The sequence below is a fragment of the Mugil cephalus genome, chromosome 6 (genome assembly GCF_022458985.1).
Source record: "Mugil cephalus isolate CIBA_MC_2020 chromosome 6, CIBA_Mcephalus_1.1, whole genome shotgun sequence".
NCBI lineage: Eukaryota > Metazoa > Chordata > Actinopteri > Mugiliformes > Mugilidae > Mugil > Mugil cephalus.
In genome coordinates this window covers 25,439,528-25,455,077 of record NC_061775.1, presented here as the reverse complement: position 1 = coordinate 25,455,077, position 15,550 = coordinate 25,439,528, and positions in this window count along the sequence as shown.

The window sequence follows — 15,550 nt, the reverse complement described above, 5'->3', positions numbered from 1 at the left end:
AGTGAATTATGTAGAATATTGCAATATATCTCAATAATATATTGTATCGTGACTCAAGTATCGTGATACGTATCGTATCGTAAAGTCCTTGCCCATACCCACCCCTAACCTAACCCTTACCTTTCACTATGAGTAGCGACACATACTTTAAAATACACTCCCTGAGTAGTTATTGTGGAAAGAATGAATGAACGAAAGCATAACATTTGTAATGAGTGTAATAGTCATTTCCAATTAAGTCCATTTGTATTGTTGCACAAGGCAATTATGACTAATGTAACTCACCCTTTTGACGTACAAAAAGCAAATGTATTTGAAAAAGACAATTATGCTAAAACATTTCGCCGGAAACAAACTTATGCTATGCGTAATTCAAAACCCCTTTAGAAAGCGATAAGGCAGGCCACACAAAGAGAAGGATGAAAAATGTTCGCCCACACAGTCGGCTGGTGATGTGGGACCTTCGCGACGCTGCGGCTCTACAGCTGCTTGTATTGTAGGTTCCCCCGGCCGCCTTTGTCTAGTTATGTCTGCATGAGTAATCCATAGAGAAACGCTCAGAAACTTTTACGTGACGTTGCATCGTGATGTAATTTACCTTTAACATTACCTAACACGCACAGCCGCCCAGGTCTGTACTGAGGACTCACTAGACATTCATTAATACACAGGATAAGATGTTACAATCCCTTGTGCCATGATATGAGGCAAAACACATTTAGAAGCCCAGTCCAGCAGGTTAGCAGTCAGTTACCAACTAGCAACCAACAAGAAGACAACAGCTAACTAGCCTAGCCAACACCAGCAGTTAAATTTTATGGGACATGCAACTACACTTCAACCAACACTCCCCTCTTCTGCCTAAGTATAGAAGTAAGACACTATAGGACACCAGTTACTTAGTCTAGTGTCTTACTTCTGTAGTGTCTTACATAGGCGTATAAAACCTTCTTATATCATATTAACACAATATCAGCAAATCAGAATTATTTTTTTTTTACCATTAGTTGTGTTACATACAGCTGGGACACGATGTATTACACATGTTTTGTATTTGTGCTTTAAGTGATGAGCTCAGTGTAATTAACCAATGGATTATAACAATAGTAGCAGATGTTGCACTGTCATAAAATCAGAAATTTATTTCGGATCACCCCGGCTTTATTACCAGATAATGATAATAAAAATTATGACATTCCCACAAGTCCAGCTGTTCTTTTGATGCAAATGAGCAAATAATGTTAGATGCGGAACATAGCAAACATGCTAACATGGTCACTGTGTCACAGCTGTAGACTCTTACTTTGTATCATATATTAGCATTGACAAATCTATTAATTTAGGTTAATTTAGTCTTAATAATGCATTTACCTTTTAATCACATTTAAGAAAAAAATGGTGGCGTAACAAAAGGTACCCCTCATTTGCTGAAAAATGTACTGTCAAATTTCAGTTTCAATTACAAACTATTTTAAAATGCTATGGTGATCCACTGTATCTGCTGTCCTGAGGATATACGGTTGAAATTCAGGAATAGAGTTCACCAAAAGAAAATTCAATCAGTTTGCTCAATGGAAAAATCTAAAGAAAGACAACTCTGTTCTAGGTCCTCAATTAGGGTCAGGGCTCACGAATTAACATGAATGTGATGCAACCGTTCCACAGTTCCACCTGCAATGCTCATGTCTTATAAGAGTCACGTTGTTGGCCGTCACCCTTTTAGTTCACACAGTACGCTTGTAAAACCAGGATATCTAACCACTAGATAATGTTATAAATGTTCTTTATGAAAGGTTATTATATTTAGTGATTTGCAGAATAATATATTGCCAGTGTGGGCCGTTAAGTTTCCACTCCCAAACAGGAAGCTTCACGTGGCAGATTTACTGGATTCTAATATCAGTGTCGGATAGGCTGGATCTATTTTTGGTGTTTATGGTCTTAGACAGTGAATGAAGTCATTACAGTATGGTTTACACAAAGGGAAGGCTTGCAGAGATGCTCAGATTTAATAATACGCGCAGAAAAACCTTCGCATTCCACCGTAATTCCTCCTAAATACATTATATTCATCTTGTTATACATTGTTCCATCTGTCTCCCTGATTATCCTATCAAATACTACTATAATAATATGAGTAAAGGACAGGGAGATTGTTATTTCTTTGTATACGAAATGAAGTTTAAACCCGCACACTGCACAACATCTTTCATCCAATGACACTAAGAAGTCTATAATTTATGACGTAAAAAAGAAAAGTTATAACTAATGTGGAGCATCTGCGTAACATTTGAAAGGCCTGGTAAACATAAGGTTTTGTTTTTGTGGATCTGATCAGGAAAGAGATCTTAATTCAGAAATCAGCACATTGGGTTTAGCTTTTAATCAGACCTGGTCAGGGATCTTTCATGTAGCTAATACCAGAAAATCTTCAACAGAAATTAAAAGATAACCAGACATTCAAACACCATCATAAAGTATGTTTTTAATTTTAATTTTAATTTGAAGGTGTCCCCCTTGTCAAGTAAAGCTGACAGACAAACGGTGTGACTCATTCCAGATAGTTTCGTAAAGAGAAACAGCGACACTGTGTTTACTGTAAATCCAAACCCTATTCCAGAAAGGCCTCAACTGTCACAAACCACCTGTTTATTACCACAGACTTCCTCTCAATGTTACGTAGGTCACCATGTCAGCGTTTAATGACATCATTAATAAGCACAGTGCCCCCGCAGTTGGTGTGTCCTTTGCTTTGGTGATGTGACGTAGTTGCGAAACAGAATAAGTTGGTTGCGACATGGATACAAAGGGGTCTTATTAACCAGAAGGAATGAAAAGCAGACAGGTCTACGACATGGTCTTTCAATCCATTAGGGGGGGTTAAGTGTGGAAATGTAAAATTATTAGAATAATTTCTTCAAATACATTAAGAAGTCTGACTTCTATTTGTATTCTCATGGGCAGATGGTCTGTCATTATGTGCCCCCATGGAATCGTGCACAGTGTGAAGTTCAGCCTCAGAGCAGGAAGCCCCGGGGATTTTGCTGACCTCAAACCATCATGGAAGCGTTACCCGAATGTCTGTTCATGACTCGTGGACTGGTGGTCCATGCAAATTTGAGAGTGCCAGACAGTGCTCCGTTCCAGCCCTTTGAGAGAGAAGGCTCGCTGCAAATAAAAAAAAATAATAATATTGAGGCTGCTGGACACGGCGACCTCAAAGTACATCCCCCCTTGGCTGGTCGATAAACTCGACAACCCAGAAAGAAATGGCCATCCTGTTGCAGGCTCTAGGGAACACTCTGCCCTCTATGATAAATTTCATCAGGCTAACACCAAGATGTGGATCCAAATATTTCCAGAACATCAGCCCACCTTAAACAGCCAGGTTGTTGATCTACTCTTTGCTTTTCTGCGAAAAAATAACTAGTTTCTAGACAACGTGGGGACTTCTGGTTAGCCTGTCAGACCTGGGCCAAGTGTTAATAGGTTAATGTCTAACTTTATCTTACACAGTGACAGGAACTTCTCTTCATGTTTTATGGTTTTGTCACTGAATTGTGTGTTTCTGAACTAATCTTTAGGTCAACAAACGTTGCATGATACTAATGGTGGTGTGACAGCAGAGCCACAGCAAACAGATGGAGAAACTCTCGATGCAGGTACTTATGTGCCCCACTACAGCTAAAGCACAGATTAAATTATTCAGGTTTACTTCATTACTTTGAAACAGTCATCAGCTGTGTAGTTCCACTGAAGGCCTCTGTGGAAGCTTAACGGTGCTCTCGGTCATTTACTTTGCATCAGGATCAAGAAGAAGTGATAATCCCTTTTCTAAGCTTTTGTATGTATGTGGGAAGGGTCGCAAAAGAAAGCTTCAAGCAGGTGTTATAAATGTATTGAACAAGTAGTTTGTTTTTTCCAGCTCCAGATTATGTTTTGGACGACAACAGACCAGGTAATGAGCTGATTGTTTGCAGATTTAAAACTTGACTGACTGGATTACACTTCCTGTCACCAGGCGTGAAGAAAGATATTGAGTCCACTGTAACTAAATATGCTACATATTGGAAATACCTGCTTTGAAATGATGGAGAAGATTTTTCTTTCAAAGGCAATGCATTATCTGTAAAATATAATTTCTGACATTTAGTTTCATTCATGAGACAATGGCTTTTGCTATTTGTCATGAAAAACAAGTCATGCATTTTATTGGGTACACATATTTTTGAATGAAATTCTTTTTGCGTTTCGATGTTTGATCAGAGGACAAATGTCTGTATGTCTGTCCCACCTGGTTACCACCTCACTATAATGACCCGACTGCATTAAATCTTTCATTGTGTTATCTATTGTGAAGAGTCACGCCCATCAGAAGGATGTCATTTTGATCCCACTGTGGTAAACTGCTCACTACCAGATATATGTGAGTATCTGTACATAATCACTCTCTTATTAACTCTTTCTTCCCTTTCATTAATACTACATTTCTGACATGTGATGTGTTTTTATAACTATAAATTTATAAATGTGCTCTTTTTTTTGGGGTTTGTCATTATGCATGCCTGCTCACAACTGTATCCAACCTGCCAGTGAGACTGCAGATAGAAACTAGCCTTCGGGCTATAACCTGGCACATCTACATGTACACTGTACTGTTTATTAATGTGCACATGTAACCCTGATAAAGCAAATGCAATGCACTGCGACTGTATTCGTTCACTTTCCCATGACCTTTTGACCTTAAGAATTGTTCAGGGTTTCGTCTTTTTCCTGATTTTTCATTGTCACAAATGTGATAATGCGCAGCAAATATGTCCAAGTCTATGGATGGAGAAAAACAGGCTTTATGGTAATTTCTCTTCAACCTAGCTCATACTTGACATGCAATAGTGATGACATTTGCTTTTCAATAATCAGACAAGACTTGGGTTCAGACTGCTGCATATTCATGTTCATGGTGGGTCATAACAAGCTGTGATGTGCATATGTTGAAGTATTTGACCCACTTTCCAACACGCATATTCATCAAGTCTCCTCTTATTATTTGTTATAGTCTTGCTTGTACGTTGCCCTGGCTGCACAGATTGACTATTTAATTGTAAGTACATTTCGACATGGCAAGTATCTAGGTTGTTGTGTTATGAACTGAAGTGAAGTACTCATAAAAACTGGGGTACGGTGGTGCCCGTTGCTTTTGGAAAACAACACATTGAACAGGTAGAAATAAGTATTCGGCAGATGAGGTGGCTTAATGAACATTGGTAGCCATTTTTATTTTTCCATTGTTTGTTTATTCATGTATTATGTACTGCACACGGAAGTGCTAACCTTGGGCCCTTATTTATTTTAAAGTAACTCTACTTTATAATTTCTTGTTGCTATTGACTGATTGCATTGCTTTACTTATTTTCTGTTGCATACCAACAAGTTCAACTTCCTTTTACTTGCAAAATATGATGTCATTATAGTTGAGACAAAGTCTTTACCCTCTGGACCAAGGAATGCCAGGAGATCCTTAGGGGAAAGCATACTCCAGTCATGAGGCTGAGAAGGAAGGCTGGGAGGACACTGAGGTTAGTTATGGATGTTAATGCATATAACTAATGAAGTTTTAGTGACTTCAGTATTATTAAAAACAGTTCAATACATGATTGTCTGAGTTTTCCAAATGCACAAGGTTATCTGGATTCCCATTGTCATAACCCGTTTGCCAGTTAGCCAAGGACTTAATCCTGCAATTTGATTTCTCCAGAAAACAGAGGTTGGTTTGACTAAAGAATGAAAACTTCAAGCCTGTTAAGAGTTTTTAATTGAGTAGGAGTGTGTTTAGTTTTTATAGATAAAGTCTGGGAGGAAAAGGATATATAAGAATAACAACTGGATAGTAAATGTTCATTTAATTTAGACCTTTGAGCTCCTGAGGGTCATTGAAGAGAGAATAGAGGGGAAATATAGGGATGGACATTGAGAACGGCTTCAGTTCATTGATATCATGCTTATTCACATCATGTAAAGCTCACGTGACGACAAGGAAGATGCAATGGCAGAGAGCCTGAACGGTTGAAAGTGTGGCTTCACTTGACCAGAAGGGACTGCAACAGTGCAACATGCAATTTACTCAGCACCATAATTTCAAGCAAGGGCAGCAACACCACCGACATGCTGAAGCATTTAACCGAGAGTACCATGTGTTCAGTCTCAGCAGAGCAGTGCTAGTGAGGATCCAGGGACCAATTTACATATTTGTTTACTTACTATGTGAAATTTAGTCACTCAACGTATTCCCCAGAGTTTTATAAGTGAGAAAAAGCTTTTTTTTTTTAAAATCGGTCCAAGCCTTGACCTAATCCGGCAGTGCAACTGTTAGCTTTAAATTAGCACAGGCACTGTAATGAAGAATTGCATATTAGCCAGTTGTTCTCAAAAGTGACAAACAAACTCACAAATTTTCCTAATTACTTCTTGTGACCTGTACATTCAATCAAGTATAAATGTCAGTGCAATTAACATGAAGGGATTTCCTGGGTAAAGCATCACGTCCAGGCACAAAGACACCAGGCAGCACCTGAAAACCCCCGACTTGTTCAGGTGCTGTCTGGTGTCTTTGCACCTGGCAGCTGTGCATTGCCGGAATATATAAACAAGCTCTTTTCTCATGTTTAGAAACTCAATGAAAGCCATGAAGGCCTTCTTTATCTAAACCAAAACTTCCATAAAGGATTAATAATGAAGCAAAATAGATAATAGCATCAGTGTCAATAAAATCCTATCAATAGGGGATTTTGTCTTTGCTCAAATTTTTTTAGAATTTTCTTTTTAGAATAAATAAATAATAAAAATAGTGGAGCAGAAAAAAGGGAAAACATTTCCATTCCTTGTGATTTGTGTGAACCTCCTAGATTAAGACTGATACAGACGGATTAAAGCATGTCTTGCATGTTATAGTAACAGAGATGGGACAAAGCTTCACCTTCCTCCATGGAGCATAGACGGAGTTGATTTTAGACTGTGGGACATTGTCATATTTGCAATTATGATCTAGAGACTGAAATGGATGCATGTGTATATCACAAGCACTAGCAAGGTCACAGCTCTGTACCTTGTGCCGTTCTCACATACAGTACCAATGAATCATTTGTGTTAATCCACGTGCCTGCCATGTGATTCCAACCAATCCATCTATCACATGGCAGGTTGGAACGAAGGCACAGCAGGCCACCAGACTGGAGGTTGCACATTTCTAAAAACATGCTCACCATGCTAGCAGGGGCAACACTAGAAGTGGGGCAAAGCAAATAAGTTTGTCCACATTGTTCGATAACTGTTGGTGAAAGAAAGGTGAGAGAAAACTGGGGGGTTTCCTGTATAACTTCTAACCCAAATTCTTCCCATGGAGGACCAATCGAATCAAGGGGCTGTGGGCCAAAATGTTAATTTAGCAGGACATTAGTGCTGGGTGGTTTACCTGCTGCATGCATATGCAAAATAATTTTGAAAACTGAATGACACTGATTATTGCGCTTCACATTTATATTCAAAAATGTACTCAACATCTATCTGGCTTCTTTAAAATAAATAAATACTGCGCAGCAAATATGTCCAAGTCTATGGACAGAGAAAAACAGGCTTTATGGTAATTTCTCTTCAACCTAGCTCATACTTGACATGCAATAGTGATGACATTTGGTTTTCAATAATCAGACAAGACTTGGGTTCAGACTGCTGTATATTCATGTTAATGGTAGGTCATAACAAGCTGTGCTGTGCATATGTTGAAGTATTTGACCCACTTTCCAACACGCATATTCATCAAGTCTCCTCTTATTATTTGTTATAAAGTTCACAGAAGGAATTGATAAGGGATTAATAATGAAGCAGAATAGATAATGGTCAGTAAAATCTAATGGGACATTTTGTCTTCACCCGTTTTGAATAAATAAATAATAAAAATACTGCAACAAAGTGGAGCAGAAAAAAGGGAAAATATTTCCATTCCTTGTGATTTGTGTGAACCTCCTAGATTAAGACTGATACAGAAGGATTAAGGTCTTGCATGTTATAATAACTGAGATGGGAGTGTGGGACATTGTCATATTTGCAATTATGATCTAGAGACTGAAATGGATCCATGTGTATATGACAAGCACTAGCAAGGTCACAGCTCTGTACCTTCTGCCGTTCTCACATACAGTACCAATGAATAATTTGTGTTAATCCACGTGCCTGCCATGTGATTCTAACCAATCTATCACATGGCAGGTTGGAACGAAGGCACAGCAGGACACCAGACTGTAGGTTGCACATTCCTAAAAACCTGCTCACCATGCTAGCAGGGTTTGAAAGTTTTTTTTCAGTTTATCTGAGTGGTTAAATGTTAATATCCAACACAAATTCACAGACAGGTGCTCACTTATGACTTGCTTTAACTTGCTTTAGTATTCCTGCTGATAATAATCTGTAGTCATCACCCGTACAATGTCATTTTAATCTTTCACTAAGCACCATTTGCTACTGTTCATGCCATAGCCTGTTCTCATCCTTTTTGTTAACAGAATTTTCTACTCCCACACTAAACTTGCTGTGCGGCCAACTTTGTGTTGGTGTTTCGTTGCGAGGCTTGGAACCGCCACGGTATTTCTTTTCCTTGCACATTTTAGATGGACAGAATTTTCTAACCCACACGTTTTTTTTTTTAAATGTATATTGTAAGTTACATGTACACAGTGCAAGAGCCAGACATCTTGATTGTAATTGCATTACACGTCCCATTAAGTCGTGGCTTCTGCAAGAGGTCTACTTCCAAGGTCTATCAATAGTGGGGATTAAAAGTAATAAAATGATATGCTGCAAACACTAGAGTCAAAAAACCAACAGAGTGAGAGTGAAAAGTATATGCACACTCAACTGGCTGTCACACACCACGTTGTGTAATTCAGGAATTAAAACCGAAGGTTTTCTTTATGAATGAAACCAAGATCCAAACGCTCTTGCTCCTAAAGAGATGGAGCGAGCAAACAGTCAAACACCTGCCTTCCCAAACACAAGCAGGAAGCACACAACACGAACGGTACCTTCCACTGGCAACCTGCCACTGTCCCGCCTCTCCTGGTATTATGCTCCTGCTCCCTTGATGAGCTTTTGCCTTCAGGTGCACTCAATCACCTGCTGCAGCTTAGGGGACGGGCAGCACCTGGAAGCACACGTGAGCCTTTTCTCACTCAGCTTTTGGGAGTTTTTGTCCCTGAAACTCTTGACCCTGGAAATGAAAGTAAGAATGAGAAAAGTGTATATGTGAAAAGTTTAAAGAGGTTCTTGATTGTCTTTATTTTCTCATTTCAATAAGGTAAATTGTCATCCTTAGCATTATACTGTTTCATTTGTTTCCTTTCTTTGTGTGGGAGTTGTTCATGTGCATACCATACAAATCATTAATATCTGTGATTCATATCCGTACGATAATAATTACCACTCATATTATGCCTTCAGGTTCTCTCCGGGTACTCCGGCTTCCTCCCACCGTCCAAAGACAAGTTTGTTAGTTTCATTGGAGATTCTGAACAGCACACCCTCACTATGTTTTATAGGTGTCTGTCCTGCGTTTCTATTGTTTGTGTTCAATAAAAAGATTTTTTTTTAAAATGGGAAAAGAATACCGGTCCTAGCCAAGAGTGCGGCATTTGACTTAGAGTGGAAACACCTACATTTCAAAAAACCTCTCAGATATCTTAAGCGGCAATTCTTACAAAACATGACGACATGATGATTTTTGTGATCAAACACGACCTGTCAGGCATTTAGCGTCCCCATACGTCTGTCCCAACCACTGCCGCATTTAGTTTTACTTTACTTTACGTTCCCTCCTCCCTCATCTTTTCTGGCAGACACATTTGTTTCCATGGTTTCTCGCGCTGGTTGCACTGCAGACTGTAGCATGCATGCATGCAGCCAATGAGCGTCTGATACGTCATTATGTAGCATTACGGCAGTGCGCATGAGAAATTACCTCTAGGGGGTCAAATGATCAAGAACAGTAGAGCAGCTCTGATTAACATGGCTGCCTCATGCATCAGCAGCCAAACTGGCTATTAAGTTTTTATTAACACCCACCAAAATGAATTGTAACCCTGATTTAGAACCCTGGTCATGATGTGCAGTTTAAGTGGCCACCTTCAGGTCCGAGCGATGAAGCCCATGGGGAAGTGCAAAAAGCTGCAGAAAAGCCCAAATTTACAGCTTTATTAAACATGTTTACTGCCTGGTACAAAAAATTGACGCAGAAATATAAACCGCACATAACAAAACAGTCTCCACATCCAATCCTCACTCCCATCATTTTCTCCCTCTTCTGCATCTCTTTATATTGAACCTGTTAATTGTTTGTTTATGTCGTGGTCCTTATGAGGGAAATTAGAAGTAGTCTTATGTAAGAGGTTCCTTTAGCGCCGCATATTCATAAGCAATCGAGTGTTTAACTTAATTAAGGGTTTCTTTTGGTTTACTTAGACGGGGCCCCGGCTAATTCTCCTACATATTTATAAATTTATCGATTTTTAACGGACTTACTTCTCTTAGTGATGTGAATAACAGAATACAGAAATGGCACATGAAATATTTTACTTAATGTTCAATATACAATATTCAAAATTTCAACTAAGGGTAACTCTCTTAACTTTGTTGTATTTTACTTATAATCTTATGGAAAAAAACTGTGGGAGTTGGCTGCACGTGATCATGACCTGGGACAAGCGTGTGTAAACTGATGCATCATTCAAAATTTTAAAGATATGAAGGTCATTCATTTTATGGTACTTCCACCTCTCATTTAATCAATCAGTGCTGGGTGGTTTATTTTATCATTTCTCTCTCACGGGAGGAAATGATCATTGTATGACCTGAGCAAACTGCAACAAGGTGTGTATCTCCTGTTTATTTGCTGAACAGCTGATTGTGCGATAGTAAACGTACAACGGTTGGAATCCGTTTCCTTATTTAATCTCACAACACTGTCGTCAGCGTCTTCCTCTCTCACAGAAAGAGCGATGACCGCATCTGAATAATGCGTCCTTTTGCTATGTGTGGCTCACAGGAGCTGCTGTTGTATGTGAATATTTATCTCATAAATAAACATCAGTTCCTTGAAATTCAGCTCGACGAGGCGACTTTGACTGTTTCCTCGAAAGGATGAGCGCTTTAATTCATGACTCTGCACCTCGTACCCTCACATCAGCAAAAACTGTAACAAATAATGAATTGATTAGTTGAAGGACGGAAGAAGCAGCTGCATGTATATTTATATTTGAATATATTTTTCAGTGTTTTTTCCCCCCAATTCCAGTTTTTCTGACGTGCATATTTTCCTTTTCACCTATTTTTGCAAGCTGAATATTTTTAGATTTGCCATTTTTGGACAAAAGACGACATTAAGGTGTTATGTTGTTGCTTTGAGAACCACTGTGCGATTTTGGGCTGTTGTTAAAGCCTGATGCAAATTACGATCATCGAAGAGCGATCGATAATAAAAAATATTCTTTATCTACATCCTTACAGCAGTGGCAGATCTTTTCTTTTCCTTCAATTTTTGACTCAGACCCATCACAAGAGACATTTTGTCCTGTCACAGCACAAGGAGAACAAATGCGAGAACTTAATTTAGGTGAAGGCTGGATGCTATTTAGCTCCTTCGCTTTCAGGGTCTGGTTATTGTGCACTGACGCTCAATGGCCTGTCTTAATGCAACCCTGGAATAGAGCAGAGCAACAGTGGCTTGCTGTTTACCTTGTTTAAATATAGCCTGTTAAAGGCCCGTCTGACAGTTGCATAACACGAGTATACTGTACATCTTGAGTTTCAACCAATGGATTTGAATCACATTTATATTACAGCAGTCATTGACTTCTACCTTTTTTTCTTTTTTTTTTAAAAAAAGAGGCCCAGTATGTGGGTCAAGTTCACAACAACAACAACCACAAGAAAAGACATGATGAACTTGTCACTGAAATATAATTTTAACATCATTTAATCAGTTTTCTTCGCTTCCAAGGGACAAACTTTCATAATCAGACCAACATGTTATCAGCATACAGACACAACACACGTCTGGTCAGATAAACTCAAAGAAATAAGACTGTTACAAGAGTCAGGAAAAAGAAAACATTTACAAAAAAAGAAACAAACCACAAGATATTGAGGCTTTAATATCTCTTAGAGTTATGGAAGAATTCTGGTTGAGATCAATTTGCAGAAAGATGAAATCTTTACCAAAAGTTTGATGTTTTATGTTGAACTTCCAGTCCCCAACCACAGAAGTTTGTAACTTCTGAATTAGGTCATGGTTGTGTTTCAACCATGGACTGTAGAATATATGGATGATGTATCTCCACTTCGATGACCTGCCCATGCTTACAACACACTAGACTCACTCAAGTTTGCTTTTGAGTAATACTACACTTCAGTTCCAATGTTGGAAATGTTGGATTGTACACTTTAGCTATCATTTTATGTTTTTTCCCCCAGTCTCCTGGACCTACAGGACCACTTCACGGACCAGTTGTCAATGGCAACTGTCAATCATCATGATGTCACATAACAAACTAAAATAAAAGAATTATATCAACTACATGAAATGACTACGGAAGAGTATTAAGACCAATCATGAGGAAAAAATACGAGAGGAGGTAGATTTTTTTTCATCGTGCACTCAAAATTTGGAGAAAAAAGTTGAAATTTCACAAAAAAGGCAAAATTTGTACTTTTTTTTCTAAAAAAAGAGTCCTTATACTCATCCATAAATGTCAGACAATATCCTTGAAAAAACAAGTTCAGCCCAGGTCCCATCCACGAACAAGGAGGGGGTGGAGCTTACGACCTATGCTGGAGTCAGTCACCAGGGGGAGCTCCAAATGCTTTGGCTTCCATTTTCAGCTGTCATGGCGTCATTTTGACCTACAGTCTATGGTTTCAACCAATGTAGGAAAGAAAGACGACCTCTGTGTGCGACTATCCCTTCATTGGTCTTCTGATTGTTCTGCCGACCACCAACCTAAGAGTTGCTGGCCTTTCTGTATCTTTTTTTGTGGAAAACCCACAGTGGACAAGAGCAGAGGAAATAAGAAAACATAGGAACCGAATAGAGTATTTTCTCCAGTGTATGCAAACCTTAGCATATTTGACAGGATTATCACGGTCTTTTCCATGTTTAAAGCAGTCTGTGACTGACAATGAATCAACGCACGGTGAAGCCCTTCAGCATGTGAACATGTTTGAGGCTCTAGTAGAACAAAATAAAAACTTTAGGGGAAAAAAAGGACGTCTGGTCACCCCAGTGAATGTGAGTCAGAATTGGAGCTGGAAAGAACCTGCAAAGAAACGGACATCAGTACACTGGGCAGGAAGGATGAAGTCATTTATGTATACAGTAAATATTAACAGACCAAGAATAGAGTCCTATAGTGAGTCAATGCGTAAAAGTAAAAGGGTTTGAGTGAGCATCGTCAGCACTAAAGATAAGAGCTGACCCAGATAGGACTTCATCCAGATGTAGAATGTGCAGAGGACAACTTTATGATCAAAAGTATTTGCTTTACAAATAGTCTCATCTCGTCTCGTTTTCTACTACCGCTTATCCTAACTAGAGCCACGGGGGTTCCTGGAGCCTATCCCAGTATTCATCACGCGAGGGGCGGAGTACACCTAGGACAGGTCGCCAGTCTACCGCAGGGCCCAAATAATCGCATTGTAAAACATTAATTGTGATGTAATAGTCATAAACTACGTAGCAAAAGTCCTGGTGACTCTTTGAACAGCTTCTTAAGATATTTCAGTGTAAGTGACAAGCTGCATCTAATAACTGTGCATTATTATAATCTATGCAATGTTATTTCACACCATGCAGTTTGGATAGATAACCAAACAAAATATTTACAGCTCAGATACTTGTAAATAATGTATTTTATGGTATTCTGTAGTTTTTTCTTTTTCTTCAGTCTGTGTAGGCTGTTGTGTCAGTGAAATGTAATTTTGTAAAATGTGCACTGCAGGCGAACGGGAATGAAAAGGTTTGTTGCCCTTACTGTGCTCTACACTCAGAGGTATAAAATGCACCGATCCGCCACAACATTGAAACCACTGACGGGAGAAGTAAATAGCAATGATGTTCTGCTGGGAAACATTTGGACCAGGCATTCATTTGTGTGGATGTTACTTAGACAACTCAAAAAAACAAACAAAAAAAAAACAAACAAACATGAGAAATAGCATAAAGTCTTGACCTGACCTTGAAATTCACTAGACCAGGAGTCTTCAAAGTTTCCCGGGCCAAGGCCCCCAAACTGATGGTATTTGTTCTATATTAAACTCGGCCTAGTGCTACTTATAAATATACATTATTATTATCGTTTTGCATTTAATATTAAGCTATTCCTTTTCGAAAGTATTTGGGATTCGTGTTAATGTGTGTTTTAAATAAATTTGAAAAATATATATAACATAATGTCTAATCAATTTTGCGACCCCCCTGCAGTGCCTCCTTGGACCTTCTAGGGGTCGCAGATCCCGTGTTGAAGACCTTTGCACTACATCTCTAACATCGTTAGCAACATAATGATACCAGACACCACAGGACCCCCTCAGAAGGTCCGTGTCCAAGGAACAAGGGAGACCTACACAATATTAGGAAGGTGGTCATAATGTTATGCCTGATCGGTGTAGATCTTTTTTTCTTTTTCTTTTTTCCAGTAAATCATATGCAGTAGAACAGAAACAGAACTGCACAATTACTATTGAAAAAGGCATTTCCCCCCAAACTGTCTCATTCAATAAAATAACGGTGTTAAATTGTGCATAATTTAAATTTAATTATATACATCATCAACAATAGGACACGTTGTCTCAAGACGCCTCAAACCCCCAGAGCAGGCACGAACCACAGCGATTATGATTATTACTTCCTTCCCTCCACGTGCATATTTATTGATTTATTGGGTTTTTGCAGTCACACTCTCAGCCCATTCGACTCTATGCCTGACTGTTATTATCCCCGATCTTTCTAGAATATACTGCTCCACGCTGCTTCTTAAAGAGACAACATCTCATCCTCATGCTCATAAACGCCTCTCTCATGACTGTTTCCATACTTTTGAACCCGTCACCAATAAGCCAGGGGCAAATGTGGTGAATTACGGGCAATATTAGGTGCAAAAAAAAACAAGTGGCGGAGCAGCACATCTTAAAGCAGAGCGTTGTTGCCAGGTAACAGAGCCATTCGCTTTTTGAGGCTTGGAGGCTTTTTTCAGAAGCTTCTGCTATAAGAGCTGGCCTTTGTGCGTGTGTGTGGGTTTGTTTAACTGCGTGTATGTGTGCACATACTTGGACATGTGTATGTTTTCCAAGAAATAAACAGAAAGTCCACAACACGTGCTCTGCAGTCGTCTTCCTCCTCCTCGGGGGAAAGCGGCCTCATTGAAGCCGGTGTCAGGCTGGGACTGTCAGCGGGTGGCGTGTAAATCTGACGCTCTAGTTCTGCATGTTTGTGATGTGAGCTTGTTAGCAG